The sequence below is a fragment of the Taudactylus pleione genome, unplaced genomic scaffold, assembly GCF_031769625.1.
Source record: "Taudactylus pleione unplaced genomic scaffold, aTauple2 ptg000551l, whole genome shotgun sequence".
NCBI lineage: Eukaryota > Metazoa > Chordata > Amphibia > Anura > Myobatrachidae > Taudactylus > Taudactylus pleione.
This window is the reverse complement of record NW_028284953.1, coordinates 2,742,661-2,768,982: the sequence shown is the minus strand read 5'-3', so window position 1 is coordinate 2,768,982 and position 26,322 is coordinate 2,742,661. Positions and strand designations below refer to the sequence as shown.

Here is a 26,322-nt window from a genome sequence, read left to right as displayed (position 1 = left end):
CCTGAATTCCAGAATTTATGTCATATTCCCAGTCCTTTAGTACAATAATTCACAATTAAATTATTCAAAGCATGTTAAGATAGCTTTATAATAAGCATTAAACACAAATAGTGCAAGCACCTTCAAAGAATCTGCTTACTTTCTGAAATTTTCTTAAGATTCAGTATTGTGAAAAAATGGATGATTGAGAAACAAAATCAAAATGCCGTGACCCGGATTCGAACCGGGGTTGCTGCGGCCACAACGCAGAGTACTAACCACTATACGATCACGGCAATTTAAGCGAGCCAGGTAGGAGTCGAACCTACAATCTACAGATCCATAGTCAGACATGTTATCCATTGCCCACTGTCCCGGGTGTCTTGTAGTAATTGAAGTGTCTTTCCTGTTTTTGAGCCTGTTTTCAGAATTTTATGGTTATTGAAGTATATACAGAATCACATTTTGGTAATTGACTGTACACTATCTGCAGGGATTGTTTCCCAAAAACGTTTTAGGTAAAATAATCCTTGTGACTGCTAAAAGATCTTTAAAAAATGTGATGAATTTACTCAGACAGAGCCCAAACATTCTTCTTTCCTTAATTCCATAATTTATGTCAAATTCCCAGTCGTTTAGTACAATAATTCACAATTAAATTATTCAAAGCATGTTAAGATAGCTTTATAATAAGCATTAAGCACAAATTGTGCAAGCACCTTCAAAGAATCTGCTTACTTTCTGAAATTTTCTTAAGATTCAGTATTGTGAAAAAATGGATGATTGTGAAACAAAATCAAAATGCTGTGATCCGTTTTCGAACCGGGGTTGCTGCGGCCACAACGCAGAGTACTAACCACTATACGATCATGTCAATTTAAGCGAGCCAGGTAGGAGTCGAACCTACAAACTTATGATCCGTAGTCAGACACGTTATCCATTGCGCCACTGGCCCAGGTGCCCTGTAGTAATTGAAGTGTCTTTCCTGTTTTTGAGCCAGTTTTGGAGTTTTATGGTTATTGAAGTATATACAGAATCACATTTTGGAAATTGACTGTACACTATCTGCAGGGATTGTTTCCCAAAAACGTTTTAGGTAAAATAATCCTTGTGACTGCTAAAAGATCTTTAAAAAATGTGATGAACTTACTCTGACAGAGCCCAAACATTCTCCTTTCCTGAATTCTAGAATTTATGTCAAATTCCAAGTCCTTTAGTACAATAATTCACAATTAAATTATTCAAAGCATGTTAAGATAGCTTTATAATAAGCATTAAACACAAATAGTGCAAGCACCTTCAAAGAATCTGCTTACTTTCTGAAATTTTCTTAAGATTCAGTATTGTGAAAAAATGGATGATTGAGAAACAAAATCAAAATGCCGTGACCCGGATTCGATCCGGGGTTGCTGCGGCCACAACGCAGAGTACTAACCACTATACGATCACGGCAATTTAAGTGAGCCAGGTAGGAGTCGAACCTACAATCTACAGATCCATAGTCAGACACGTTATCCATTGCCCACTGTCCCGGGTGTCTTGTAGTAATTGAAGTGTCTTTCCTGTTTTTGAGCCTGTTTTCAGAATTTTATGGTTATTGAAGTAAATACAGAATCACATTTTGGTAATTGACTGTACACTATCTGCAGGGATTGTTTCCCAAAAACGTTTTAGGTAAAATAATCCTTGTGACTGCTAAAAGATCTTTAAAAATTGTGATGAACTTACTCAGACAGAGCCCAAACATTCTTCTTTCCTGAATTCCAGAATTTATGTCAAATTCCCAGTCCTTTAGTACAATAATTCACAATTAAATTATTCAAAGCATGTTAAGATAGCTTTATAATAAGCATTAAACACAAATAGTGCAAGCACCTTCAAAGAATCTGCTTACTTTCTGAAATTTTCTTAAGATTCAGTATTGTGAAAAAATGGATGATTGTGAAACAAAATCAAAATGCTGTGACCTGTTTTCGAACCGTGGTTGCTGCGGCCACAACGCAGAGTACTAACCACTATGCGATCAAGGCAATATAAGCGAGCCAGGTAGGAGTCGAACCTACAATCTTCTGATCCGTAGTCAGACGCGTTATCCATTGCGCCACTGGCCCACGTGTTTTGTAGTAATTGAAGTGTCTTTCCTGTTTTTGAGCCTATTTTCAGAGTTTTATGGTTTTTGAAGTATATACAGAATCACATTTTGGAAATTGACTGTAGACTATCTGCAGGGATTGTTTCCCAAAAACGTTTTAGGTAAAATAATAATTGTGACTGCTAAAAGATATTTCAAAAATGTGATGAACTTACTCAGAAGGAAGCCCAAACATTCTTCTTTCCTGAATTCTAGAATTTATGTCAAATTCCCAGTACTTTAGTACAATAATTCACAATTAAATTATTCAAAGCATGTTAAGATAGCTTTATAATAAGCATTAAACACAAATAGTGCAAGCACCTTCAAAGAATCTGCTTACTTTCTGAAATTTTCTGAAGATTCAGTATTGTGAAAAAATGGATGATTGAGAAACAAAATCAAAATGCCGTGACCCGGATTCGAACCGGGGTTGCTGCGGCCACAACGCAGAGTACTAACCACTATACGATCACGGCAATTTAAGCGAGCCAGGTAGGAGTCGAACCTACAATCTACAGATCCATAGTCAGACACGTTATCCATTGCCCACTGTCCCGGGTGTCTTGTAGTAATTGAAGTGTCTTTCCTGTTTTTGAGCCTGTTTTCAGAATTTTATGGTTATTGAAGTATATACAGAATCACATTTTGGAAATTGACTGTACACTATCTGCAGGGATTGATTCCCAAAAACGTTTTAGGTACAATAATCCTTGTGACTGCTAAAAGATCTTTCAAAAATGTAATGAACTTACTCAGACAGAGCACAAACATTCTTCTTTCCTGAATTCCAGAATTTATGTCAAATTCCCAGTCCTTTAGTAAAATAATTCACAATTAAATTATTCAAAGCATGTTAAGATAGCTTTATAATAAGCATTAAACACAAATAGTGCAAGCACCTTCAAAGAATCTGCTTACTTTCTGAAATTTTCTTAAGATTCAGTATTGTGAAAAAATGGATGATTGAGAAACAAAATCAAAATGCCGTGACCCGGATTCGAACCGGGGTTGCTGCTGCCACAACGCAGAGTACTAACCACTATACGATCATGGCAATTTAAGTGAGCCAGGTAGGAGTCGAACCTACAATCTACAGATCCCTAGTCAGACACGTTATCCATTGCCCACTGTCCCGGGTGTCTTGTAGTAATTGAAGTGTCTTTCCTGTTTTTGAGCCTGTTTTCAGAATTTTATGGTTATTGAAGTATATACAGAATCACATTTTGGAAATTGACTGTACACTATCTGCAGGGATTGTTTCCCAAAAACGTTTTAGGTAAAATAATCCTTGTGACTGCTAAAAGATCTTTAAAAAATGTGATGAACTTACTCAGACAGAGCCCAAACATTCTTCTTTCCTGAATTCCAGAATATATGTCAAATTCCCAGTCCTTTAGTACAATAATTCACAATTAAATTATTCAAAGCATGTTAAGATAGCTTTATAATAAGCATTAAACACAAATAGTGCAAGCACCTTCAAAGAATCTGCTTACTTTCTGAAATTTTCTTAAGATTCAGTATTGTGAAAAAATGGATGATTGTGAAACAAAATCAAAATGCTGTGACCGGTTTTCAAAATGGGGTTGCTGCAGCCACAACACAGATTACTAACTACTATACAATCACGGCAATTTAAGCGAGCCAGGTAGGAGTCGAACCTACAATCTTCTGATCCGTATTCAGATGCGTTATCCATTGCGCCACTGGCCCAAGTGTTTTGTAGTAAATGAAGTGTCTTTCCTGTTTTTGAGCCTTTTTTCAGAGTTTTATGGTTATTGAAGTATATACAGAATCACATTTTGGAAATTGACTGTACACTATCTGCAGGGATTGTTTCCCAAAAACGTTTTAGGTAAAATAATCCTTGTGACTGCAAAAAGATCTTTAAAAAATGTGATGAACTTACTCTGACAGAGCCCAAACATTCTTCTTTCCTGAATTCTAGAATTTATGTCAAATTCCAAGTACTTTAGTACAATAATTCACAATTAAATTATTCAAAGCATGTTAAGATAGCTTTATAATAAGCATTAAACACAAATAGTGCAAGCACCTTCAAAGAATCTGCTTACTTTCTGAAATTTTCTTAAGATTCAGTATTGTGAAAAAATGGATGATTGAGAAACAAAATCAAAATGCCGTGACCCGGATTCGAACCGGGGTTGCTGCGGCCACAACGCAGAGTACTAACCACTATACGATCACGGCAATTTAAGCGAGCCAGGTAGGAGTCGAACCTACAAACTTATGATCCATAGTCAGACACGTTATCCAGGTGCCCTGTAGTAATTGAAGAGTCTTTCCTGTTTTTGAGCCTGTTTTAAAGTTTTATGGTTATTGAAGTATATACAGAATCACATTTTGGAAATTGACTGTACACTATTTGCAGGGATTGATTCCCAAAAACGTTTTAGGTACAATAATCCTTGTGACTGCTAAAAGATCTTTCAAAAATGTAATGAACTTACTCAGACAGAGCACAAACATTCTTCTTTCCTGAATTCCAGAATTTATGTCAAATTCACAGTCCTTTAGTAAAATAATTCACAATTAAATTATTCAAAGCATGTTAAGATAGCTTTATAATAATCATTAAACACAAATAGTGCAAGCACCTTCAAAGAATCTGCTTACTTTCTGAAATTTTCTTAAGATTCAGTATTGTGTAAAAATGGATGATTGAGAAACAAAATCAAAATGCCGTGACCTGTTTTCGAACCGGGGTTGCTGCGGCCACAACGCAGAGTACTAACCATTATGCGATCAAAGCAATATAAGCGAGCCAGGTAGGAGTCGAACCTACAATCTTCTGATCCGTAGTCAGACGCGTTATCCATTGCGCCACTGGCCCACGTGTTTTGCAGTAGTTGAAGTGTCTTTCCTGTTTTTGAGCCTATTTTCAGAGTTTTATGGTTATTGAAGTATATACAGAATCACATTTTGGAAATTGACTGTAGACTATCTGCAGGGATTGTTTCCCAAAAACGTTTTAGGTAAAATAATAATTGTGACTGCTAAAAGATATTTCAAAAATGTGATGAACTTACTCAGAAGGAAGCCCAAAGATTCTTCTTTCCTGAATTCTAGAATTTATGTCAAATTCCCAGTACTTTAGTACAATAATTCACAATTAAATTATTCAAAGCATGTTAAGATAGCTTTATAATAAGCATTAAACACAAATAGTGCAAGCACCTTCAAAGAATCTGCTTACTTTCTGAAATTTTCTTAAGATTCAGTATTGTGAAAAAATGGATGATTGAGAAACAAAATCAAAATGCCGTGACCCGGATTCGAACCGGGGTTGCTGCGGCCACAACGCAGAGTACTAACCACTATACGATCACGGCAATTTAAGCGAGCCAGGTAGGAGTCGAACCTACAATCTACAGATCCATAGTCAGACACGTTATCCATTGCCCACTGTCCCGGGTGTCTTGTAGTAATTGAAGTGTCTTTCCTGTTATTGAGCCTGTTTTCAGAATTTTATGGTTATTGAAGTATATACAGAATCACATTATGGTAATTGACTGTACACTATCTGCAGGGATTGTTTCCCAAAAACGTTTTAGGTAAAATAATCCTTGTGACTGCTAAAAGATCTTTAAAAAATGTGATGAACTTACTCAGACAGAGCCCAAACATTCTTCTTTCCTGAATTCCAGAATTTATGTCAAATTCCCAGTCCTTTAGTACAATAATTCACAATTAAATTATTCAAAGCATGTTAAGATAGCTTTATAATAAGCATTAAACACAAATAGTGCAAGCACCTTCAAAGAATCTGTTTACTTTCTGAAATTTTCTTAAGATTCATTATTGTGAAAAAATGGATGATTGTGAATCAAAATCAAAATGCTGTGACCCGTTTTCGAACCGGGGTTGCTGCGGCCACAACGCAGAGTACTAACCACTATACAATCACGTCAATTTAAGCGAGCCAGGTAGGAGTCGAACCTACAAACTTATGATGCGTAGTCAGACACGTTATCCATTGCGCCACTGGCCCAGGTGCCCTGTAGTAATTGAAGTGTCTTTCCTGTTTTTGAGCCAGTTTTGGAGTTTTATGGTTATTGAAGTATATACAGAATCACATTTTGGAAATTGACTGTACACTATCTGCAGGGATTGTTTCCCAAAAACGTTTTAGGTAAAATAATCCTTGTGACTGCTAAAAGATCTTTAAAAAATGTGATGAACTTACTCAGACAGAGCCCAAACATTCTTCTTTCCTGAATTCCAGAATTTATGTCAAATTCCCAGTCCTTTAGTACAATAATTCACAATTAAATTATTCAAAGCATGTTAAGATATCTTTATAATAAGCATTAAACACAAATAGTGCAAGCACCTTCAAAGAATCTGCTTACTTTCTGAAATTTTCTTAAGATTCAGTATTGTGAAAAAATGGATGATTGTGAAACAAAATCAAAATGCTGTGACCCGTTTTCGAAATGGGGTTGCTGCAGCCACAACGCAGAGTACTAACTACTATACAATCACGGCAATTTAAGCAAGCCAGGTAGGAGTCGAACCTACAATTTTCTGATCCGTAGTCGGACGCGTTATCCATTGCGCCACTGGCCCACGTGTTTTGTAGTCATTGAAGTCTTTCCTGTTTTTGAGCCTATTTTCAGAGTTTTATGGTTATTAAAGTATATACAGAATCACATTTTGGAAATTAACTGTACACTATCTGCAGGGATTGCTTCCCAAAAACGTTTTAGGTAAAATAATCCTTGTGACTGCAAAAAGATCTTTAAAAAATGTGATGAACTTACTCAGACAGAGCCCAAACATTCTTCTTTCCTGAATTCCAGAATTTATGTCAAATTCCCAGTCCTTTAGTACAATAATTCACAATTAAATTATTCAAAGCATGTTAAGATAGCTTTATAATAAGCATTAAACACAAATAGTGCAAGCACCTTCAAAGAATCTGCTTACTTTCTGAAATTTTCTTAAGATTCAGTATTGTGTAAAAATGGATGATTGAGAAACAAAATCAAAATGCCGTGACCTGTTTTCGAACTGGGGTTTGCTGCGGCAACAACGCAGAGTAATAACCACTATGCGATCAAGGCAATATAAGCGAGCCAGGTAGGAGTCGAACCTACAATCATCTGATCCGTAGTCAGACACGTTATCCATTGCGCCACTGGCCCACGTGTTTTGTAGTAATTGAAGTGTCTTTCCTGTTTTTGAGCCTATTTTCAGAGTTTTATGGTTATTGAAGTATATACAGAATTACATTTTGGAAATTGACTGTAGACTATCTGCAGGGATTGTTTCCCAAAAACGTTTTAGGTAAAATAATAATTGTGACTGCTAAAATATAATTCAAAAATGTGATGAACTTACTCAGACAGAGCCCAAACATTCTTCTTTCCTGAATTCCAGAATTTATGTCAAATTCCCAGTCCTTTAGTACAATAATTCACAATTAAATTATTCAAAGCATGTTAAGATAGCTTTATAATAAGCATTAAACACAAATAGTGCAAGCACCTTCAAAGAATCTGCTTACTTTCTGAAATTTTCTTAAGATTCAGTATTGTGAAAAAATGGATGATTGTGAAACAAAATCAAAATGCTGTGACCCGTTTTCGAACCGGGGGTGCTGCGGCCACAACGCAGAGTACTAACCACTATATGATCACGTCAATTTAAGTGAGCCAGGTAGGAGTCGAACCTACAAACTTATGATCCATAGTCAGACACGTTATCCATTGCGCCACTGGCCCAGGTGCCATGTAGTAATTGAAGTGTCTTTCCTCTTTTTGAGCCAGTTTTGGAGTTTTATGGTTATTGAAGTATATACAGAATCACATTTTGGAAATTGACTGTACACTATCTGCAGGGATTGTTTCCCAAAAACGTTTTAGGTAAAATAATCCTTGTGACTGCTAAAAGATCTTTAAAAAATGTGATGAACTTACTCAGACAGAGCCCAAACATTCTTCTTTCCTGAATTCCATAATTTATGTCATATTCCCAGTCCTTTAGTACAATAATTCACAATTAAATTATTCAAAGCATGTTAAGATAGCTTTATAATAAGCATTAAACACAAATAGTGCAAGCACCTTCAAAGAATCTGCTTACTTTCTGAAATTTTCTTAAGATTCAGTATTGTGAAAAAATGGATGATTGTGAAACAAAATCAAAATGCTGTGACCCATTTTCGAACCAGTGTTGCTGCGGCCACAACGCAGAGTACTAACCACTATACGATGATGGCAATTTAAGCGAGCCAGGTAGGAGTCGAACCTACAATCTACAGATCCATAGTCAGACACGTTATCCAGGTGCCCTGTAGTAATTGAAGTGTCTTTCCTGTTTTTGAGCCTGTTTTAAAGTTTTATGGTTATTGAAGTATATACAGAATCACATTTTGGAAATTGACTGTACACTATCTGCAGGGATTGATTCCCAAAAACGTTTTAGGTACAATAATCCTTGTGACTGCTAAAAGATCTTTCAAAAATGTAATGAACTTACTCAGACAGAGCACAAACATTCTTCTTTCCTGAATTCCAGAATTTATGTCAAATTCACAGTCCTTTAGTAAAATAATTCACAATTAAATTATTCAAAGCATGTTAAGATAGCTTTATAATAAGCATTAAACACAAATAGTGCAAGCACCTTCAAAGAATCTGCTTACTTTCTGAAATTTTCTTAAGATTCAGTATTGTGTAAAAATGGATGATTGAGAAACTAAATCAAAATGCCGTGACCTGTTTTCGAACTGGGGTTGCTGCGGCAACAACGCAGAGTACTAACCACTATGCGATCAAGGCAATATAAGCGAGCCAGGTAGGAGTCGAACCTACAATCTTCTGATCCGTAGTCAGACACGTTATCCATTGCGCCACTGGCCCACGTGTTTTGTAGTAATTGAAGTGTCTTTCCTGTTTTTGAGCCTATTTTCAGATTTTTATGGTTATTGAAGTATATACAGAATTACATTTTGGAAATTGACTGTAGACTATGTGCAGGGATTGTTTAACAAAAACGTTTTAGGTAAAATAATAATTGTGACTGCTAAAATATAATTCAAAAATGTGATGAACTTACTCAGACAGAGCCCAAACATTCTTCTTTCCTGAATTCCAGAATTTATGTCAAATTCCCAGTCCTTTAGTACAATAATTCACAATTAAATTATTCAAAGCATGTTAAGATAGCTTTATAATAAGCATTAAACACAAATAGTGCAAGCACCTTCAAAGAATCTGCTTACTTTCTGAAATTTTCTTAAGATTCAGTATTGTGAAAAAATGGATGATTGTGAAACAAAATCAAAATGCTGTGACCCGTTTTCGAAACGGGGGTGCTGCGGCCACAACGCAGAGTACTAACCACTATATGATCACGTCAATTTAAGCGAGCCAGGTAGGAGTCGAACCTACAAACTTATGATCCATAGTCAGACACGTTATCCATTGCGCCACTGGCCCAGGTGCCATGTAGTAATTGAAGTGTCTTTCCTGTTTTTGAGCCAGTTTTGGAGTTTTATGGTTATTGAAGTATATACAGAATCACATTTTGGAAATTGACTGTACACTATCTGCAGGGATTGTTTCCCAAAAACGTTTTAGGTAAAATAATCCTTGTGACTGCTAAAAGATCTTTAAAAAATGTGATGAACTTACTCAGACAGAGCCCAAACATTCTTCTTTCCTGAATTCCATAATTTATGTCATATTCCCAGTCCTTTAGTACAATAATTCACAATTAAATTATTCAAAGCATGTTAAGATAGCTTTATAATAAGCATTAAACACAAATAGTGCAAGCACCTTCAAAGAATCTGCTTACTTTCTGAAATTTTCTTAAGATTCAGTATTGTGAAAAAATGGATGATTGTGAAACAAAATCAAAATGCCGTGACCCGTTTTCGAAATGGGGTTGCTGCAGCCACAACGCAGAGTACTAACTACTATACAATCACAGCAATTTAAGCGAGCCAGGTAGGAGTTGAACCTACAATCTTCTGATCCGTAGTCAGACGCGTTATCCATTGCGCCACTGGCCCACGTGTTTTGTAGTAATTGAAGTCTTTCCTGTTTTTGAGCCTATTTTCAGAGTTTTATGGTTATTGAAGTATATACAGAATCACATTTTGGAAATTAACTGTACACTATCTGCAGGGATTGCTTCCCAAAAACGTTTTAGGTAAAATAATCCTTGTGACTGCTAAAAGATCTTTAAAAAATGTGATGAACTTACTCAGACAGAGCCCAAACATTCTTCTTTCCTGAATTCCAGAATTTATGTCAAATTCCCAGTCCTTTAGTACAATAATTCACAATTAAATTATTCAAAGCATGTTAAGATAGCTTTATAATAAGCATTAAACACAAATAGTGCAAGCACCTTCAAAGAATCTGCTTACTTTCTGAAATTTTCTTAAGATTCAGTATTGTGAAAAAATGGATGATTGTGAAACAAAATCAAAATGCTGTGACCCGTTTTCGAACCGGGGGTGCTGCGGCCACAACGCAGAGTACTAACCACTATATGATCACGTCAATTTAAGCGAGCCAGGTAGGAGTCGAACCTACAAACTTATGATCCATAGTCAGACACGTTATCCATTGCGCCACTGGCCCAGGTGCTATGTAGTAATTGAAGTGTCTTTCCTGTTTTTGAGCCAGTTTTGGAGTTTTATGGTTATTGAAGTATATACAGAATCACATTTTGGAAATTGACTGTACACTATCTGCAGGGATTGTTTCCCAAAAACGTTTTAGGTAAAATAATCCTTGTGACTGCTAAAAGATCTTTAAAAAATGTGATGAACTTACTCAGACAGAGCCCAAACATTCTTCTTTCCTGAATTCCATAATTTATGTCATATTCCCAGTCCTTTAGTACAATAATTCACAATTAAATTATTCAAAGCATGTTAAGATAGCTTTATAATAAGCATTAAACACAAATAGTGCAAGCACCTTCAAAGAATCTGCTTACTTTCTGAAATTTTCTTAAGATTCAGTATTGTGAAAAAATGGATGATTGTGAAACAAAATCAAAATGCTGTGACCCGTTTTCGAAATGGGGTTGCTGCAGCCACAACGCAGAGTACTAACTACTATACAATCACAGCAATTTAAGCGAGCCAGGTAGGAGTTGAACCTACAATCTTCTGATCCGTAGTCAGACGCGTTATCCATTGCGCCACTGGCCCACGTGTTTTGTAGTAATTGAAGTCTTTCCTGTTTTTGAGCCTATTTTCAGAGTTTTATGGTTATTGAAGTATATACAGAATCACATTTTGGAAATTAACTGTACACTATCTGCAGGGATTGCTTCCCAAAAACGTTTTAGGTAAAATAATCCTTGTGACTGCTAAAAGATCTTTAAAAAATGTGATGAACTTACTCAGACAGAGCCCAAACATTCTTCTTTCCTGAATTCCAGAATTTATGTCAAATTCCCAGTCCTTTAGTACAATAATTCACAATTAAATTATTCAAAGCATGTTAAGATAGCTTTATAATAAGCATTAAACACAAATAGTGCAAGCACCTTCAAAGAATCTGCTTACTTTCTGAAATTTTCTTAAGATTCAGTATTGTGAAAAAATGGATGATTGTGAAACAAAATCAAAATGCTGTGACCTGTTTTCGAAATGGGGTTGCTGCAGCCACAACGCAGAGTACTAACTACTATACAATCACGGCAATTTAAGCGAGCCAGGTAGGAGTCGACCCTACAATTTTCTGATCTATAGTCAGACGCGTTATCCATTGCCCAATGTCGCAGGTGTCTTGTAGCAATTGAAGAGTCTTTCCTGTTTTTGAGCCTGTTTTAAAGTTTTATGGTTATTGAAGTATATACATAATCACATTTTGGAAATTGACTGTACACTATCTGCAGGGATTGTTTCCCAAAAACGTTTTAGGTAAAATAATCCTTGTGACTGCTAAAAGATCTTTAAAATATGTGATGAACTTACTCTGACAGAGCCCAAACATTCTTCTTTCCTGAATTCTAGAATTTATGTCAAATTCCAAGTACTTTAGTACAATAATTCACAATTAAATTATTCAAAGCATGTTAAGATAGCTTTATAATAAGCATTAAACACAAATAGTGCAAGCACCTTCAAAGAATCTGCTTACTTTCTGAAATTTTCTTAAGATTCAGTATTGTGAAAAAATGGATGATTGAGAAACAAAATCAAAATGCCGTGACCCGGATTCGAACCGGGGTTGCTGCGGCCACAACGCAGAGTACTAACCACTATACGATCACAGCAATTTAAGCGAGCCAGGTAGGAGTCGAACCTACAAACTTATGATCCATAGTCAGACACGTTATCCAGGTGCCCTGTAGTAATTGAAGTGTCTTTCCTGTTTTTGAGCCTGTTTTAAAGTTTTATGGTTATTGAAGTATATACAGAATCACATTTTGGAAATTGACTTTACACTATCTGCAGGGATTGATTCCCAAAAACGTTTTAGGTACAATAATCCTTGTGGCTGCTAAAAGATCTTTCAAAAATGTAATGAACTTACTCAGACAGAGCACAAACATTCTTCTTTCTTGAATTCCAGAATTTATGTCAAATTCACAGTCCTTTAGTAAAATAAATCACAATTAAATTATTCAAAGCATGTTAAGATAGCTTTATAATAAGCATTAAACACAAATAGTGCAAGCACCTTCAAAGAATCTGCTTACTTTCTGAAATTTTCTTAAGATTCAGTATTGTGTAAAAATGGATGATTGAGAAACAAAATCAAAATGCCATGACCTGTTATCGAACCGGGGTTGCTGCGGCCACAACGCAGAGTACTAACCACTATGCGATCAAGGCAATATAAGCGAGCCAGGTAGGAGTCGAACCTACAATCTTCTGATCCGTAGTCAGACGCGTTATCCATTGCGCCACAGTCCCACGTGTTTTGTAGTAATTGAAGTGTCTTTCCTGTTTTTGAGCCTATTTTCAGAGTTTTATGGTTATTGAAGTATATACAGAATCACATTTTGGAAATTGACTGTAGACTATCTGCAGGGATTGTTTCCCAAAAACGTTTTAGGTAAAATAATAATTGTGACTGCTAAAAGATATTTAAAAAATGTGATGAACTTACTCAGAAGGAAGCCCAAACATTCTTCTTTCCTGAATTCTAGAATTTATGTCAAATTCCCAGTACTTTAGTACAATAATTCACAATTAAATTATTCAAAGCATGTTAAGATAGCTTTATAATAAGCATTAAACACAAATAGTGCAAGCACCTTCAAAGAATCTGCTTACTTTCTGAAATTTTCTTAAGATTCAGTATTGTGAAAAAATGGATGATTGAGATACAAAATCAAAATGCCGTGACCCGGATTCGAACCGGGGTTGCTGCGGCCACAACGCAGAGTACTAACCACTATACGATCACAGCAATTTAAGCGAGCCAGGTAGGAATCTAACCTACAATCTACAGATCCATAGTCAGACACGTTATCCATTGCCCACTGTCCCAGGTGTCTTGTAGTAATTGAAGTGTCTTTCCTGTTTTTGAGCCTGTTTTCAGAATTTTATGGTTATTGAAGTATATACAGAATCACATTTTGGTAATTGACTGTACACTATCTGCAGGGATTGTTTCCCAAAAACGTTTTAGGTAAAATAATCCTTGTGACTGCGATAAGATCTTTAAAAAATGTGATGAACTTACTCAGACAGAGCCCAAACATTCTTCTTTCCTGAATTCCAGAATTTATGTCAAATTCCCAGTCCTTTAGTACAATTATTCACAATTAAATTATTCAAAGCATGTTAAGATAGCTTTATAATAAGCATTAAACACAAATAGTGCAAGCACCTTCAAAGAATCTGCTTACTTTCTGAAATTTTCTTAAGATTCAGTATTGTGAAAAAATGGATGATTGTGAAACAAAATCAAAATGCTGTGACCCGTTTTCGAAATGGGGTTGCTGCAGCCACAACGCAGAGTACTAACTACTATACAATCACAGCAATTTAAGCGAGCCAGGTAGGAGTTGAACCTACAATCTTCTGATCCGTAGTCAGACGCGTTATCCATTGCGCCACTGGCCCACGTGTTTTGTAGTAATTGAAGTCTTTCCTGTTTTTGAGCCTATTTTCAGAGTTTTATGGTTATTGAAGTATATACAGAATCACATTTTGGAAATTAACTGTACACTATCTGCAGGGATTGCTTCCCAAAAACGTTTTAGGTAAAATAATCCTTGTGACTGCTAAAAGATCTTTAAAAAATGTGATGAACTTACTCAGACAGAGCCCAAACATTCTTCTTTCCTGAATTCCAGAATTTATGTCAAATTCCCAGTCCTTTAGTACAATAATTCACAATTAAATTATTCAAAGCATGTTAAGATAGCTTTATAATAAGCATTAAACACAAATAGTGCAAGCACCTTCAAAGAATCTGCTTACTTTCTGAAATTTTCTTAAGATTCAGTATTGTGAAAAAATGGATGATTGTGAAACAAAATCAAAATGCTGTGACCTGTTTTCGAAATGGGGTTGCTGCAGCCACAACGCAGAGTACTAACTACTATACAATCACGGCAATTTAAGCGAGCCAGGTAGGAGTCGACCCTACAATCTTCTGATCTATAGTCAGACGCGTTATCCATTGCCCAATGTCGCAGGTGTCTTGTAGCAATTGAAGAGTCTTTCCTGTTTTTGAGCCTGTTTTAAAGTTTTATGGTTATTGAAGTATATACATAATCACATTTTGGAAATTGACTGTACACTATCTGCAGGGATTGTTTCCCAAAAACGTTTTAGGTAAAATAATCCTTGTGACTGCTAAAAGATCTTTAAAATATGTGATGAACTTACTCTGACAGAGCCCAAACATTCTTCTTTCCTGAATTCTAGAATTTATGTCAAATTCCAAGTACTTTAGTACAATAATTCACAATTAAATTATTCAAAGCATGTTAAGATAGCTTTATAATAAGCATTAAACACAAATAGTGCAAGCACCTTCAAAGAATCTGCTTACTTTCTGAAATTTTCTTAAGATTCAGTATTGTGAAAAAATGGATGATTGAGAAACAAAATCAAAATGCCGTGACCCGGATTCGAACCGGGGTTGCTGCGGCCACAACGCAGAGTACTAACCACTATACGATCACAGCAATTTAAGCGAGCCAGGTAGGAGTCGAACCTACAAACTTATGATCCATAGTCAGACACGTTATCCAGGTGCCCTGTAGTAATTGAAGTGTCTTTCCTGTTTTTGAGCCTGTTTTAAAGTTTTATGGTTATTGAAGTATATACAGAATCACATTTTGGAAATTGACTTTACACTATCTGCAGGGATTGATTCCCAAAAACGTTTTAGGTACAATAATCCTTGTGGCTGCTAAAAGATCTTTCAAAAATGTAATGAACTTACTCAGACAGAGCACAAACATTCTTCTTTCTTGAATTCCAGAATTTATGTCAAATTCACAGTCCTTTAGTAAAATAAATCACAATTAAATTATTCAAAGCATGTTAAGATAGCTTTATAATAAGCATTAAACACAAATAGTGCAAGCACCTTCAAAGAATCTGCTTACTTTCTGAAATTTTCTTAAGATTCAGTATTGTGTAAAAATAGATGATTGAGAAACAAAATCAAAATGCCATGACCTGTTATCGAACCGGGGTTGCTGCGGCCACAACGCAGAGTACTAACCACTATGCTATCAAGGCAATATAAGCGAGCCAGGTAGGAGTCGAACCTACAATCTTCTGATCCGTAGTCAGACGCGTTATCCATTGCGCCACAGGCCCACGTGTTTTGTAGTAATTGAAGTGTCTTTCCTGTTTTTGAGCCTATTTTCAGAGTTTTATGGTTATTGAAGTATATACAGAATCACATTTTGGAAATTGACTGTAGACTATCTGCAGGGATTGTTTCCCAAAAACGTTTTAGGTAAAATAATAATTGTGACTGCTAAAAGATATTTAAAAAATGTGATGAACTTACTCAGAAGGAAGCCCAAACATTCTTCTTTCCTGAATTCTAGAATTTATGTCAAATTCCCAGTACTTTAGTACAATAATTCACAATTAAATTATTCAAAGCATGTTAAGATAGCTTTATAATAAGCATTAAACACAAATAGTGCAAGCACCTTCAAAGAATCTGCTTACTTTCTGAAATTTTCTTAAGATTCAGTATTGTGAAAAAATGGATGATTGAGATACAAAATCAAAATGCCGTGACCCGGATTCGAACCGGGGTTGCTGCGGCCACAACGCAGAGTACTAACCACTATACGATCACAGCAATTTAAGCGAGCCAGGTAGGAATCTAACCTACAATCTACAGATCCATAGTCAGACACGTTATCCATTGCCCACTGTCCCAGGTGTCTTGTAGTAATTGAAGTGTCTTTCCTGTTTTTGAGCCTGTTTTCAGAATTTTATGGTTATTGAAGTATATACAGAATCACATTTTGGTAATTGACTGTACACTATCTGCAGGGATTGTTTCCCAAAAACGTTTTAGGTAAAATAATCCTTGTGACTGCGATAAGATCTTTAAAAAATGTGATGAACTTACTCAGACAGAGCCCAAACATTCTTCTTTCCTGAATTCCAGAATTTATGTCAAATTCCCAGTCCTTTAGTACAATTATTCACAATTAAATTATTCAAAGCATGTTAAGATAGCTTTATAATAAGCATTAAACACAAATAGTGCAAGCACCTTCAAAGAATCTGCTTACTTTCTGAAATTTTCTTAAGATTCAGTATTGTGAAAAAATGGATGATTGTGAAACAAAATCAAAATGCTGTTACCCATTTTCGAACCAGTGTTGCTGCGGCCACAACGCAGAGTACTAACCACTATACGATGATGGCAATTTAAGCGAGCCAGGTAGGAGTCGAACCTACAATCTACAGATCCATAGTCAGACACGTTATCCAGGTGCCCTGTAGTAATTGAAGTGTCTTTCCTGTTTTTGAGCCTGTTTTAAAGTTTTATGGTTATTGAAGTATATACAGAATCACATTTTGGAAATTGACTGTACACTATCTGCAGGGATTGATTCCCAAAAACGTTTTAGGTACAATAATCCTTGTGACTGCTAAAAGATCTTTCAAAAATGTAATGAACTTACTCAGACAGAGCACAAACATTCTTCTTTCTTGAATTCCAGAATTTATGTCAAATTCACAGTCCTTTAGTAAAATAATTCACAATTAAATTATTCAAAGCATGTTAAGATAGCTTTATAATAAGCATTAAACACAAATAGTGCAAGCACCTTCAAAGAATCTGCTTACTTTCTGAAATTTTCTTAAGATTCAGTATTGTGTAAAAATGGATGATTGAGAAACAAAATCAAAATGCCGTGACCTGTTTTCGAACTGGGGTTGCTGCGGCAACAACGCAGAGTACTAACCACTATGCGATCAAGGCAATATAAGCGAGCCAGGTAGGAGTCGAACCTACAATCTTCTGATCCGTAGTCAGACACGTTATCCATTGCGCCACTGGCCCACGTGTTTTGTAGTAATTGAAGTGTCTTTCCTGTTTTTGAGCCTATTTTCAGATTTTTATGGTTATTGAAGTATATACAGAATTACATTTTGGAAATTGACTGTAGACTATCTGCAGGGATTGTTTCCCAAAAACGTTTTAGGTAAAATAATAATTGTGACTGCTAAAAGATATTTCAAAAATGTGATGAACTTACTCAGACAGAGCCCAAACATTCTTCTTTCCTGAATTCCAGAATTTATGTCAAATTCCCAGCCCTTTAGTACAATAATTCACAATTAAATTATTCAAAGCATGTTAAGATAGCTTTATAATAAGCATTAAACACAAATAGTGCAAGCACCTTCAAAGAATCTGCTTACTTTCTGAAATTTTCTTAAGATTCAGTATTGTGAAAAAATGGATGATTGTGAAACAAAATCAAAATGCCGTGACCTGTTTTCGAACCGTGGTTGCTGCGGCCACAACGCAGAGTACTAACCACTGTGCGATCAAGGCAATATAAGCGAGCCAGGTAGGAGTCGAACCTACAATCTTCTGATCCGTAGTCAGACGCGTTATCCATTGCGCCACTGGCCCACGTGTTTTGTAGTAATTGAAGTGTCTTTCCTGTTTTTGAGCCTATTTTCAGAGTTTTATGGTTATTGAAGTATATACAGAATCACATTTTGGAAATTGACTGTAGACTATCTGCAGGGATTGTTTCCCAAAAACGTTTTAGGTAAAATAATAATTGTGACTGCTAAAAGATATTTCAAAAATGTGATGAACTTACTCAGAAGGAAGCCCAAACATTCTTCTTTCCTGAATTCTAGAATTTATGTCAAATTCCCAGTACTTTAGTACAATAATTCACAATTAAATTATTCAAAGCATGTTAAGATAGCTTTATAATAAGCATTAAACACAAATAGTGCAAGCACCTTCAAAGAATCTGCTTACTTTCTGAAATTTTCTTAAGATTCAGTATTGTGAAAAAATGGATGATTGAGAAACAAAATCAAAATGCCATGACCCGGATTCGAACCGGGGTTGCTGCGGCCACAACGCAGAGTACTAACCACTATACGATCATGGCAATTTAAGTGAGCCAGGTAGGAGTCGAACCTACAATCTACAGATCCATAGTCAGACGCGTTATCCATTGCCCACTGTCCCGGGTGTCTTGTAGTAATTGAAGTGTCTTTCCTGTTTTTGAGCCTATTTTCAGAATTTTATGGTTATTGAAGTATATACAGAATCACATTTTGGAAATTGACTGTACACTATCTGCAGGGATTGTTTCCCAAAAACATTTTAGGTAAAATAATCCTTGTGACTGCTAAAAGATCTTTAAAAAATGTGATGAACTTACTCAGACAGAGCCCAAACATTCTTCTTTCCTGAATTCCAGAATATATGTCAAATTCCCAGTCCTTTAGTACAATAATTCACAATTAAATTATTCAAAGCATGTTAAGATAGCTTTATAATAAGCATTAAACACAAATAGTGCAAGCACCTTCAAAGAATCTGCTTACTTTCTGAAATTTTCTTAAGATTCAGTATTGTGAAAAAATGGATGATTGTGAAACAAAATCAAAATGCTGTGACCGGTTTTCAAAATGGGGTTGCTGCAGCCACAACACAGAGTACTAACTACTATACAATCACGGCAATTTAAGCGAGCCAGGTAGGAGTCGAACCTACAATCTTCTAATCCGTATTCAGATGCGTTATCCATTGCGCCACTGGCCCAAGTGTTTTGTAGTAAATGAAGTGTCTTTCCTGTTTTTGAGCCTTTTTTCAGAGTTTTATGGTTATTGAAGTATATACAGAATCACATTTTGGAAATTGACTGTACACTATATGCAGGGATTGTTTCCCAAAAACGTTTTAGGTAAAATAATCCTTGTGACTGCAAAAAGATCTTTAAAAAATGTGATGAACTTACTCTGACAGAGCCCAAACATTCTTCTTTCCTGAATTCTAGAATTTATGTCAAATTCCAAGTACTTTTGTACAATAATTCACAATTAAATTATTCAAAGCATGTTAAGATAGCTTTATAATAAGCATTAAACACAAATAGTGCAAGCACCTTCAAAGAATCTGCTTACTTTCTGAAATTTTCTTAAGATTCAGTATTGTGAAAAAATGGATGATTGAGAAACAAAATCAAAATGCCGTGACCCGGATTCGAACCGAGGTTGCTGCAGCCACAACGCAGAGTACTAACTACTATACGATCACGGCAATTTAAGCGAGCCAGGTAGGAGTCGAACCTACAAACTTATGATCCATAGTCAGACACGTTATCCAGGTGCCCTGTAGTAAATGAAGAGTCTTTCCTGTTTTTGAGCCTGTTTTAAAGTTTTATGGTTATTGAAGTATATACAGAATCACATTTTGGAAATTGACTGTACACTATTTGCAGGGATTGATTCCCAAAAACGTTTTAGGTACAATAATCCTTGTGACTGCTAAAAGATCTTTCAAAAATGTAATGAACTTACTCAGACAGAGCACAAACATTCTTCTTTCCTGAATTCCAGAATTTATGTCAAATTCACAGTCCTTTAGTAAAATAATTCACAATTAAATTATTCAAAGCATGTTAAGATAGCTTTATAATAAGCATTAAACACAAATAGTGCAAGCACCTTCAAAGAATCTGCTTACTTTCTGAAATTTTCTTAAGATTCAGTATTGTGTAAAAATGGATGATTGAGAAACAAAATCAAAATGCCGTGACCTGTTTTCGAACCGGGGTTGCTGCGGCCACAACGCAGAGTACTAACCACTATGCGATCAAAGCGATATAAAAGAGCCAGGTAGGAGTCGACCCTACAATCTTCTGATCTATAGTCAGACGCGTTATCCATTGCCCAATGTCGCAGGTGTCTTGTAGCAATTGAAGAGTCTTTCCTGTTTTTGAGCCTGTTTTAAAGTTTTATGGTTATTGAAGTATATACATAATCACATTTTGGAAATTGACTGTACACTATCTGCAGGGATTGTTTCCCAAAAACGTTTTAGGTAAAATAATCCTTGTGACTGCTAAAAGATCTTTAAAAAATGTGATGAACTTACTCAGACAGAGCCCAAACATTCTTCTTTCCTGAATTCCAGAATTTATGTCATATTCCCAGTCCTTTAGTACAATAATTCACAATTAAATTATTCAAAGCATGTTAAGATAGCTTTATAATAAGCATTAAACACAAATAGTGCAAGCACCTTCAAAGAATCTGCTTACTTTCTGAAATTTTCTTAAGATTCAGTATTGTGAAAAAATGGATGATTGTGAAACAAAATCAAAATGCTGTGACCCGTTTTCGAAACGGGGTTGCTGCAGCCACAACGCAGAGTACTAACTACTATACAATCACAGCAATTTAAGCGAGCCAGGTAGGAGTCGAACCTACAATCTTCTGATTCGTAGTCAGACGCTTTATGAATTGCGCCACTGGCCCTCGTGTTTTGTAGTAATTGAAGTGTCTTTCCTGTTTTTGAGCCTTTTTTCAGAGTTTTATGGTTATTGAAGTATATACAGAATCACATTTTGGAAATTGACTGTACACTATCTGCAGGGATTGTTTCCCAAAAACGTTTTAGGTAAAATAATCCTTGTGACTGCTAAAAGATCTTTAAAATATGTGATGAACTTACTCTGACAGAGCCCAAACATTCTTCTTTCCTGAATTCTAGAATTTATGTCAAATTCCAAGTACTTTAGTACAATAATTCACAATTAAATTATTCAAAGCATGTTAAGATAGCTTTATAATAAGCATTAAACACAAATAGTGCAAGCACCTTCAAAGAATCTGCTTACTTTCTGAAATTTTCTTAAGATTCAGTATTGTGAAAAAATGGATGATTGAGAAACAAAATCAAAATGCCGTGACCCGGATTCGAACCAGGGTTGCTGCGGCCACAACGCAGAGTACTAACCACTATACGATCACAGCAATTTAAGCGAGCCAGGTAGGAGTCGAACCTACAAACTTATGATCCATAGTCAGACACGTTATCCAGGTGCCCTGTAGTAATTGAAGTGTCTTTCCTGTTTTTGAGCCTGTTTTAAAGTTTTATGGTTATTGAAGTATATACAGAATCACATTTTGGAAATTGACTTTACACTATCTGCAGGGATTGATTCCCAAAAACGTTTTAGGTACAATAATCCTTGTGGCTGCTAAAAGATCTTTCAAAAATGTAATGAACTTACTCAGACAGAGCACAAACATTCTTCTTTCTTGAATTCCAGAATTTATGTCAAATTCACAGTCCTTTAGTAAAATAATTCACAATTAAATTATTCAAAGCATGTTAAGATAGCTTTATAATAAGCATTAAACACAAATAGTGCAAGCACCTTCAAAGAATCTGCTTACTTTCTGAAATTTTCTTAAGATTCAGTATTGTGTAAAAATGGATGATTGAGAAACAAAATCAAAATGCCGTGACCTGTTTTCGAACCGGGGTTGCTGCGGCCACAACGCAGAGTACTAACCACTATGCGATCAAAGCGATATAAAAGAGCCAGGTAGGAGTCGACCCTACAATCTTCTGATCTATAGTCAGACGCGTTATCCATTGCCCAATGTCGCAGGTGTCTTGTAGCAATTGAAGAGTCTTTCCTGTTTTTGAGCCTGTTTTAAAGTTTTATGGTTATTGAAGTATATACATAATCACATTTTGGAAATTGACTGTACACTATCTGCAGGGATTGTTTCCCAAAAACGTTTTAGGTAAAATAATCCTTGTGACTGCTAAAAGATCTTTAAAAAATGTGATGAACTTACTCAGACAGAGCCCAAACATTCTTCTTTCCTGAATTCCAGAATTTATGTCATATTCCCAGTCCTTTAGTACAATAATTCACAATTAAATTATTCAAAGCATGTTAAGATAGCTTTATAATAAGCATTAAACACAAATAGTGCAAGCACCTTCAAAGAATCTGCTTACTTTCTGAAATTTTCTTAAGATTCAGTATTGTGAAAAAATGGATGATTGTGAAACAAAATCAAAATGCTGTGACCCGTTTTCGAAACGGGGTTGCTGCAGCCACAACGCAGAGTACTAACTACTATACAATCACAGCAATTTAAGCGAGCCAGGTAGGAGTCGAACCTACAATCTTCTGATTCGTAGTCAGACGCTTTATGAATTGCGCCACTGGCCCTCGTGTTTTGTAGTAATTGAAGTGTCTTTCCTGTTTTTGAGCCTTTTTTCAGAGTTTTATGGTTATTGAAGTATATACAGAATCACATTTTGGAAATTGACTGTACACTATCTGCAGGGATTGTTTCCCAAAAACGTTTTAGGTAAAATAATCCTTGTGACTGCTAAAAGATCTTTAAAATATGTGATGAACTTACTCTGACAGAGCCCAAACATTCTTCTTTCCTGAATTCTAGAATTTATGTCAAATTCCAAGTACTTTAGTACAATAATTCACAATTAAATTATTCAAAGCATGTTAAGATAGCTTTATAATAAGCATTAAACACAAATAGTGCAAGCACCTTCAAAGAATCTGCTTACTTTCTGAAATTTTCTTAAGATTCAGTATTGTGAAAAAATGGATGATTGAGAAACAAAATCAAAATGCCGTGACCCGGATTCGAACCAGGGTTGCTGCGGCCACAACGCAGAGTACTAACCACTATACGATCACAGCAATTTAAGCGAGCCAGGTAGGAGTCGAACCTACAAACTTATGATCCATAGTCAGACACGTTATCCAGGTGCCCTGTAGTAATTGAAGTGTCTTTCCTGTTTTTGAGCCTGTTTTAAAGTTTTATGGTTATTGAAGTATATACAGAATCACATTTTGGAAATTGACTTTACACTATCTGCAGGGATTGATTCCCAAAAACGTTTTAGGTACAATAATCCTTGTGGCTGCTAAAAGATCTTTCAAAAATGTAATGAACTTACTCAGACAGAGCACAAACATTCTTCTTTCTTGAATTCCAGAATTTATGTCAAATTCACAGTCCTTTAGTAAAATAATTCACAATTAAATTATTCAAAGCATGTTAAGATAGCTTTATAATAAGCATTAAACACAAATAGTGCAAGCACCTTCAAAGAATCTGCTTACTTTCTGAAATTTTCTTAAGATTCAGTATTGTGTAAAAATGGATGATTGAGAAACAAAATCAAAATGCCATGACCTGTTTTCGAACCGGGGTTGCTGCGGCCACAACGCAGAGTACTAACCACTATGCGATCAAGGCAATATAAGCGAGCCAGGTAGGAGTCGAACCTACAATCTTCTGATCCGTAGTCAGACGCGTTATCCATTGCGCCACAGGCCCACGTGTTTTGTAGTAATTGAAGTGTCTTTCCTGTTTTTGAGCCTATTTTCAATGTTTTATGGTTATTGAAGTATATACAGAATCACATTTTGGAAATTGACTGTAGACTATCTGCAGGGATTGTTTCCCAAAAACGTTTTAGGTAAAATAATAATTGTGACTGCTAAAAGATATTTCAAAAATGTGATGAACTTACTCAGAAGGAAGCCCAAACATTCTTCTTTCCTGAATTCTAGAATTTATGTCAAATTCCCAGTACTTTAGTACAATAATTCACAATTAAATTATTCAAAGCATGTTAAGATAGCTTTATAATAAGCATTAAACACAAATAGTGCAAGCACCTTCAAAGAATCTGCTTACTTTCTGAAATTTTCTTAAGATTCAGTATTGTGAAAAAATGGATGATTGAGAAACAAAATCAAAATGCCGTGACCCGGATTCGAACCGGGGTTGCTGCGGCCACAACGCAGAGTACTAACCACTATACGATCACAGCAATTTAAGCGAGCCAGGTAGGAATCTAACCTACAATCTACAGATCCATAGTCAGACACGTTATCCATTGCCCACTGGCCCAAGTGTCTTGTAGTAATTGAAGTGTCTTTCCTGTTTTTGAGCCTGTTTTCAGAATTTTATGGTTATTGAAGTATATACAGAATCACATTTTGGTAATTGACTGTACACTATCTGCAGGGATTGTTTCCCAAAAACGTTTTAGGTAAAATAATCCTTGTGACTGCGATAAGATCTTTAAAAAATGTGATGAACTTACTCAGACAGAGCCCAAACATTCTTCTTTCCTGAATTCCAGAATTTATGTCAAATTCCCAGTCCTTTAGTACAATTATTCACAATTAAATTATTCAAAGCATGTTAAGATAGCTTTATAATAAGCATTAAACACAAATAGTGCAAGCACCTTCAAAGAATCTGCTTACTTTCTGAAATTTTCTTAAGATTCAGTATTGTGAAAAAATGGATGATTGTGAAACAAAATCAAAATGCTGTGACCCATTTTCGAACCAGTGTTGCTGCGGCCACAACGCAGAGTACTAACCACTATACGATGATGGCAATTTAAGCGAGCCAGGTAGGAGTCGAACCTACAATCTACAGATCCATAGTCAGACACGTTATCCAGGTGCCCTGTAGTAATTGAAGTGTCTTTCCTGTTTTTGAGCCTGTTTTAAAGTTTTATGGTTATTGAAGTATATACAGAATCACATTTTGGAAATTGACTGTACACTATCTGCAGGGATTGATTCCCAAAAACGTTTTAGGTACAATAATCCTTGTGACTGCTAAAAGATCTTTCAATAATGTAATGAACTTACTCAGACAGAGCACAAACATTCTTCTTTCCTGAATTCCAGAATTTATGTCAAATTCACAGTCCTTTAGTAAAATAATTCACAATTAAATTATTCAAAGCATGTTAAGATAGCTTTATAATAAGCATTAAACACAAATAGTGCAAGCACCTTCAAAGAATCTGCTTACTTTCTGAAATTTTCTTAAGATTCAGTATTGTGTAAAAATGGATGATTGAGAAACAAAATCAAAATGCCGTGACCTGTTTTCAAACTGGGGTTGCTGCGGCAACAACGCAGAGTACTAACCACTATGCGATCAAGGCAATATAAGCGAGCCAGGTAGGAGTCGAACCTACAATCTTCTGATCCGTAGTCAGACGCGTTATCCATTGCACCACTGGCCCATTGTAGTAATTGAAGTGTCTTTCCTGTTTTTGAGCCTATTTTCAGAGTTTTATGGTTATTGAAGTATATACAGAATCACATTTTGGAAATTGACTGTAGACTATCTGCAGGGATTGTTTCCCAAAAACGTTTTAGGTAAAATAATAATTGTGACTGCTAAAAGATATTTCAAAAATGTGATGAACTTACTCAGAAGGAAGCCCAAACATTCTTCTTTCCTGAATTCTAGAATTTATGTCAAATTCCCAGTACTTTAGTACAATAATTCACAATTAAATTATTCAAAGCATGTTAAGATAGCTTTATAATAAGCATTAAACACAAATAGTGCAAGCACCTTCAAAGAATCTGCTTACTTTCTGAAATTTTCTGAAGATTCAGTATTGTGAAAAAATGGATGATTGAGAAACAAAATCAAAATGTTGTGACCCGGATTCGAACCGGGGTTGCTGCGGCCACAACGCAGAGTACTAACCACTATACGATCATGGCAATTTAAGCGAGCCAGGTAGGAGTCGAACCTACAATCTACAGATCCATAGTCAGACACGTTATCCATTGCCCACTGTCCCGGGTGTCTTGTAGTAATTGAAGTGTCTTTCCTGTTTTTAAGCCTGTTTTCAGAATTTTATGGTTATTGAAGTATATACAGAATCACATTTTGG

General features: G+C 35.7%; 29 non-coding genes across 29 annotated transcripts; all 29 read right to left on the bottom strand.

Annotated features, from left to right (window-relative positions):
• Nucleotides 1–203: 203 nt before the first annotated feature.
• TRNAH-GUG (transfer RNA histidin (anticodon GUG)) lies at nucleotides 204–275 on the bottom strand. Its single transcript has one exon. It is a non-coding gene; the product is annotated as a tRNA-His (tRNA).
• A 586-nt stretch (nucleotides 276–861) lies between these two features.
• TRNAR-ACG (transfer RNA arginine (anticodon ACG)) lies at nucleotides 862–934 on the bottom strand. Its single transcript has one exon. It is a non-coding gene; the product is annotated as a tRNA-Arg (tRNA).
• A 425-nt stretch (nucleotides 935–1,359) lies between these two features.
• TRNAH-GUG (transfer RNA histidin (anticodon GUG)) lies at nucleotides 1,360–1,431 on the bottom strand. Its single transcript has one exon. It is a non-coding gene; the product is annotated as a tRNA-His (tRNA).
• Nucleotides 1,432–2,017: 586 nt separating this feature from the next.
• TRNAR-ACG (transfer RNA arginine (anticodon ACG)) lies at nucleotides 2,018–2,090 on the bottom strand. Its single transcript has one exon. It is a non-coding gene; the product is annotated as a tRNA-Arg (tRNA).
• Nucleotides 2,091–2,517: 427 nt separating this feature from the next.
• On the bottom strand, nucleotides 2,518–2,589 carry TRNAH-GUG (transfer RNA histidin (anticodon GUG)). The gene has a single exon. It is a non-coding gene; the product is annotated as a tRNA-His (tRNA).
• A 1,663-nt stretch (nucleotides 2,590–4,252) lies between these two features.
• On the bottom strand, nucleotides 4,253–4,324 carry TRNAH-GUG (transfer RNA histidin (anticodon GUG)). The gene has a single exon. It is a non-coding gene; the product is annotated as a tRNA-His (tRNA).
• A 570-nt stretch (nucleotides 4,325–4,894) lies between these two features.
• TRNAR-ACG (transfer RNA arginine (anticodon ACG)) lies at nucleotides 4,895–4,967 on the bottom strand. Its single transcript has one exon. It is a non-coding gene; the product is annotated as a tRNA-Arg (tRNA).
• Nucleotides 4,968–5,394: 427 nt separating this feature from the next.
• On the bottom strand, nucleotides 5,395–5,466 carry TRNAH-GUG (transfer RNA histidin (anticodon GUG)). Its single transcript has one exon. It is a non-coding gene; the product is annotated as a tRNA-His (tRNA).
• Nucleotides 5,467–7,208: 1,742 nt separating this feature from the next.
• On the bottom strand, nucleotides 7,209–7,281 carry TRNAR-ACG (transfer RNA arginine (anticodon ACG)). Its single transcript has one exon. It is a non-coding gene; the product is annotated as a tRNA-Arg (tRNA).
• A 506-nt stretch (nucleotides 7,282–7,787) lies between these two features.
• TRNAH-AUG (transfer RNA histidin (anticodon AUG)) lies at nucleotides 7,788–7,860 on the bottom strand. Its single transcript has one exon. It is a non-coding gene; the product is annotated as a tRNA-His (tRNA).
• Nucleotides 7,861–8,927: 1,067 nt separating this feature from the next.
• Nucleotides 8,928–9,000, bottom strand: TRNAR-ACG (transfer RNA arginine (anticodon ACG)). Its single transcript has one exon. It is a non-coding gene; the product is annotated as a tRNA-Arg (tRNA).
• A 506-nt stretch (nucleotides 9,001–9,506) lies between these two features.
• TRNAH-AUG (transfer RNA histidin (anticodon AUG)) lies at nucleotides 9,507–9,579 on the bottom strand. The gene has a single exon. It is a non-coding gene; the product is annotated as a tRNA-His (tRNA).
• A 505-nt stretch (nucleotides 9,580–10,084) lies between these two features.
• TRNAR-ACG (transfer RNA arginine (anticodon ACG)) lies at nucleotides 10,085–10,157 on the bottom strand. Its single transcript has one exon. It is a non-coding gene; the product is annotated as a tRNA-Arg (tRNA).
• A 504-nt stretch (nucleotides 10,158–10,661) lies between these two features.
• Nucleotides 10,662–10,734, bottom strand: TRNAH-AUG (transfer RNA histidin (anticodon AUG)). The gene has a single exon. It is a non-coding gene; the product is annotated as a tRNA-His (tRNA).
• A 505-nt stretch (nucleotides 10,735–11,239) lies between these two features.
• TRNAR-ACG (transfer RNA arginine (anticodon ACG)) lies at nucleotides 11,240–11,312 on the bottom strand. The gene has a single exon. It is a non-coding gene; the product is annotated as a tRNA-Arg (tRNA).
• Nucleotides 11,313–12,313: 1,001 nt separating this feature from the next.
• On the bottom strand, nucleotides 12,314–12,385 carry TRNAH-GUG (transfer RNA histidin (anticodon GUG)). The gene has a single exon. It is a non-coding gene; the product is annotated as a tRNA-His (tRNA).
• Nucleotides 12,386–13,455: 1,070 nt separating this feature from the next.
• Nucleotides 13,456–13,527, bottom strand: TRNAH-GUG (transfer RNA histidin (anticodon GUG)). The gene has a single exon. It is a non-coding gene; the product is annotated as a tRNA-His (tRNA).
• A 586-nt stretch (nucleotides 13,528–14,113) lies between these two features.
• TRNAR-ACG (transfer RNA arginine (anticodon ACG)) lies at nucleotides 14,114–14,186 on the bottom strand. Its single transcript has one exon. It is a non-coding gene; the product is annotated as a tRNA-Arg (tRNA).
• Nucleotides 14,187–15,187: 1,001 nt separating this feature from the next.
• On the bottom strand, nucleotides 15,188–15,259 carry TRNAH-GUG (transfer RNA histidin (anticodon GUG)). Its single transcript has one exon. It is a non-coding gene; the product is annotated as a tRNA-His (tRNA).
• A 570-nt stretch (nucleotides 15,260–15,829) lies between these two features.
• TRNAR-ACG (transfer RNA arginine (anticodon ACG)) lies at nucleotides 15,830–15,902 on the bottom strand. Its single transcript has one exon. It is a non-coding gene; the product is annotated as a tRNA-Arg (tRNA).
• A 427-nt stretch (nucleotides 15,903–16,329) lies between these two features.
• TRNAH-GUG (transfer RNA histidin (anticodon GUG)) lies at nucleotides 16,330–16,401 on the bottom strand. Its single transcript has one exon. It is a non-coding gene; the product is annotated as a tRNA-His (tRNA).
• A 1,148-nt stretch (nucleotides 16,402–17,549) lies between these two features.
• On the bottom strand, nucleotides 17,550–17,622 carry TRNAR-ACG (transfer RNA arginine (anticodon ACG)). Its single transcript has one exon. It is a non-coding gene; the product is annotated as a tRNA-Arg (tRNA).
• A 506-nt stretch (nucleotides 17,623–18,128) lies between these two features.
• TRNAR-ACG (transfer RNA arginine (anticodon ACG)) lies at nucleotides 18,129–18,201 on the bottom strand. Its single transcript has one exon. It is a non-coding gene; the product is annotated as a tRNA-Arg (tRNA).
• Nucleotides 18,202–18,628: 427 nt separating this feature from the next.
• TRNAH-GUG (transfer RNA histidin (anticodon GUG)) lies at nucleotides 18,629–18,700 on the bottom strand. The gene has a single exon. It is a non-coding gene; the product is annotated as a tRNA-His (tRNA).
• Nucleotides 18,701–21,503: 2,803 nt separating this feature from the next.
• On the bottom strand, nucleotides 21,504–21,575 carry TRNAH-GUG (transfer RNA histidin (anticodon GUG)). The gene has a single exon. It is a non-coding gene; the product is annotated as a tRNA-His (tRNA).
• A 1,646-nt stretch (nucleotides 21,576–23,221) lies between these two features.
• TRNAH-GUG (transfer RNA histidin (anticodon GUG)) lies at nucleotides 23,222–23,293 on the bottom strand. Its single transcript has one exon. It is a non-coding gene; the product is annotated as a tRNA-His (tRNA).
• A 570-nt stretch (nucleotides 23,294–23,863) lies between these two features.
• Nucleotides 23,864–23,936, bottom strand: TRNAR-ACG (transfer RNA arginine (anticodon ACG)). Its single transcript has one exon. It is a non-coding gene; the product is annotated as a tRNA-Arg (tRNA).
• Nucleotides 23,937–24,363: 427 nt separating this feature from the next.
• TRNAH-GUG (transfer RNA histidin (anticodon GUG)) lies at nucleotides 24,364–24,435 on the bottom strand. The gene has a single exon. It is a non-coding gene; the product is annotated as a tRNA-His (tRNA).
• A 1,148-nt stretch (nucleotides 24,436–25,583) lies between these two features.
• On the bottom strand, nucleotides 25,584–25,656 carry TRNAR-ACG (transfer RNA arginine (anticodon ACG)). Its single transcript has one exon. It is a non-coding gene; the product is annotated as a tRNA-Arg (tRNA).
• Nucleotides 25,657–26,322: the final 666 nt, after the last annotated feature.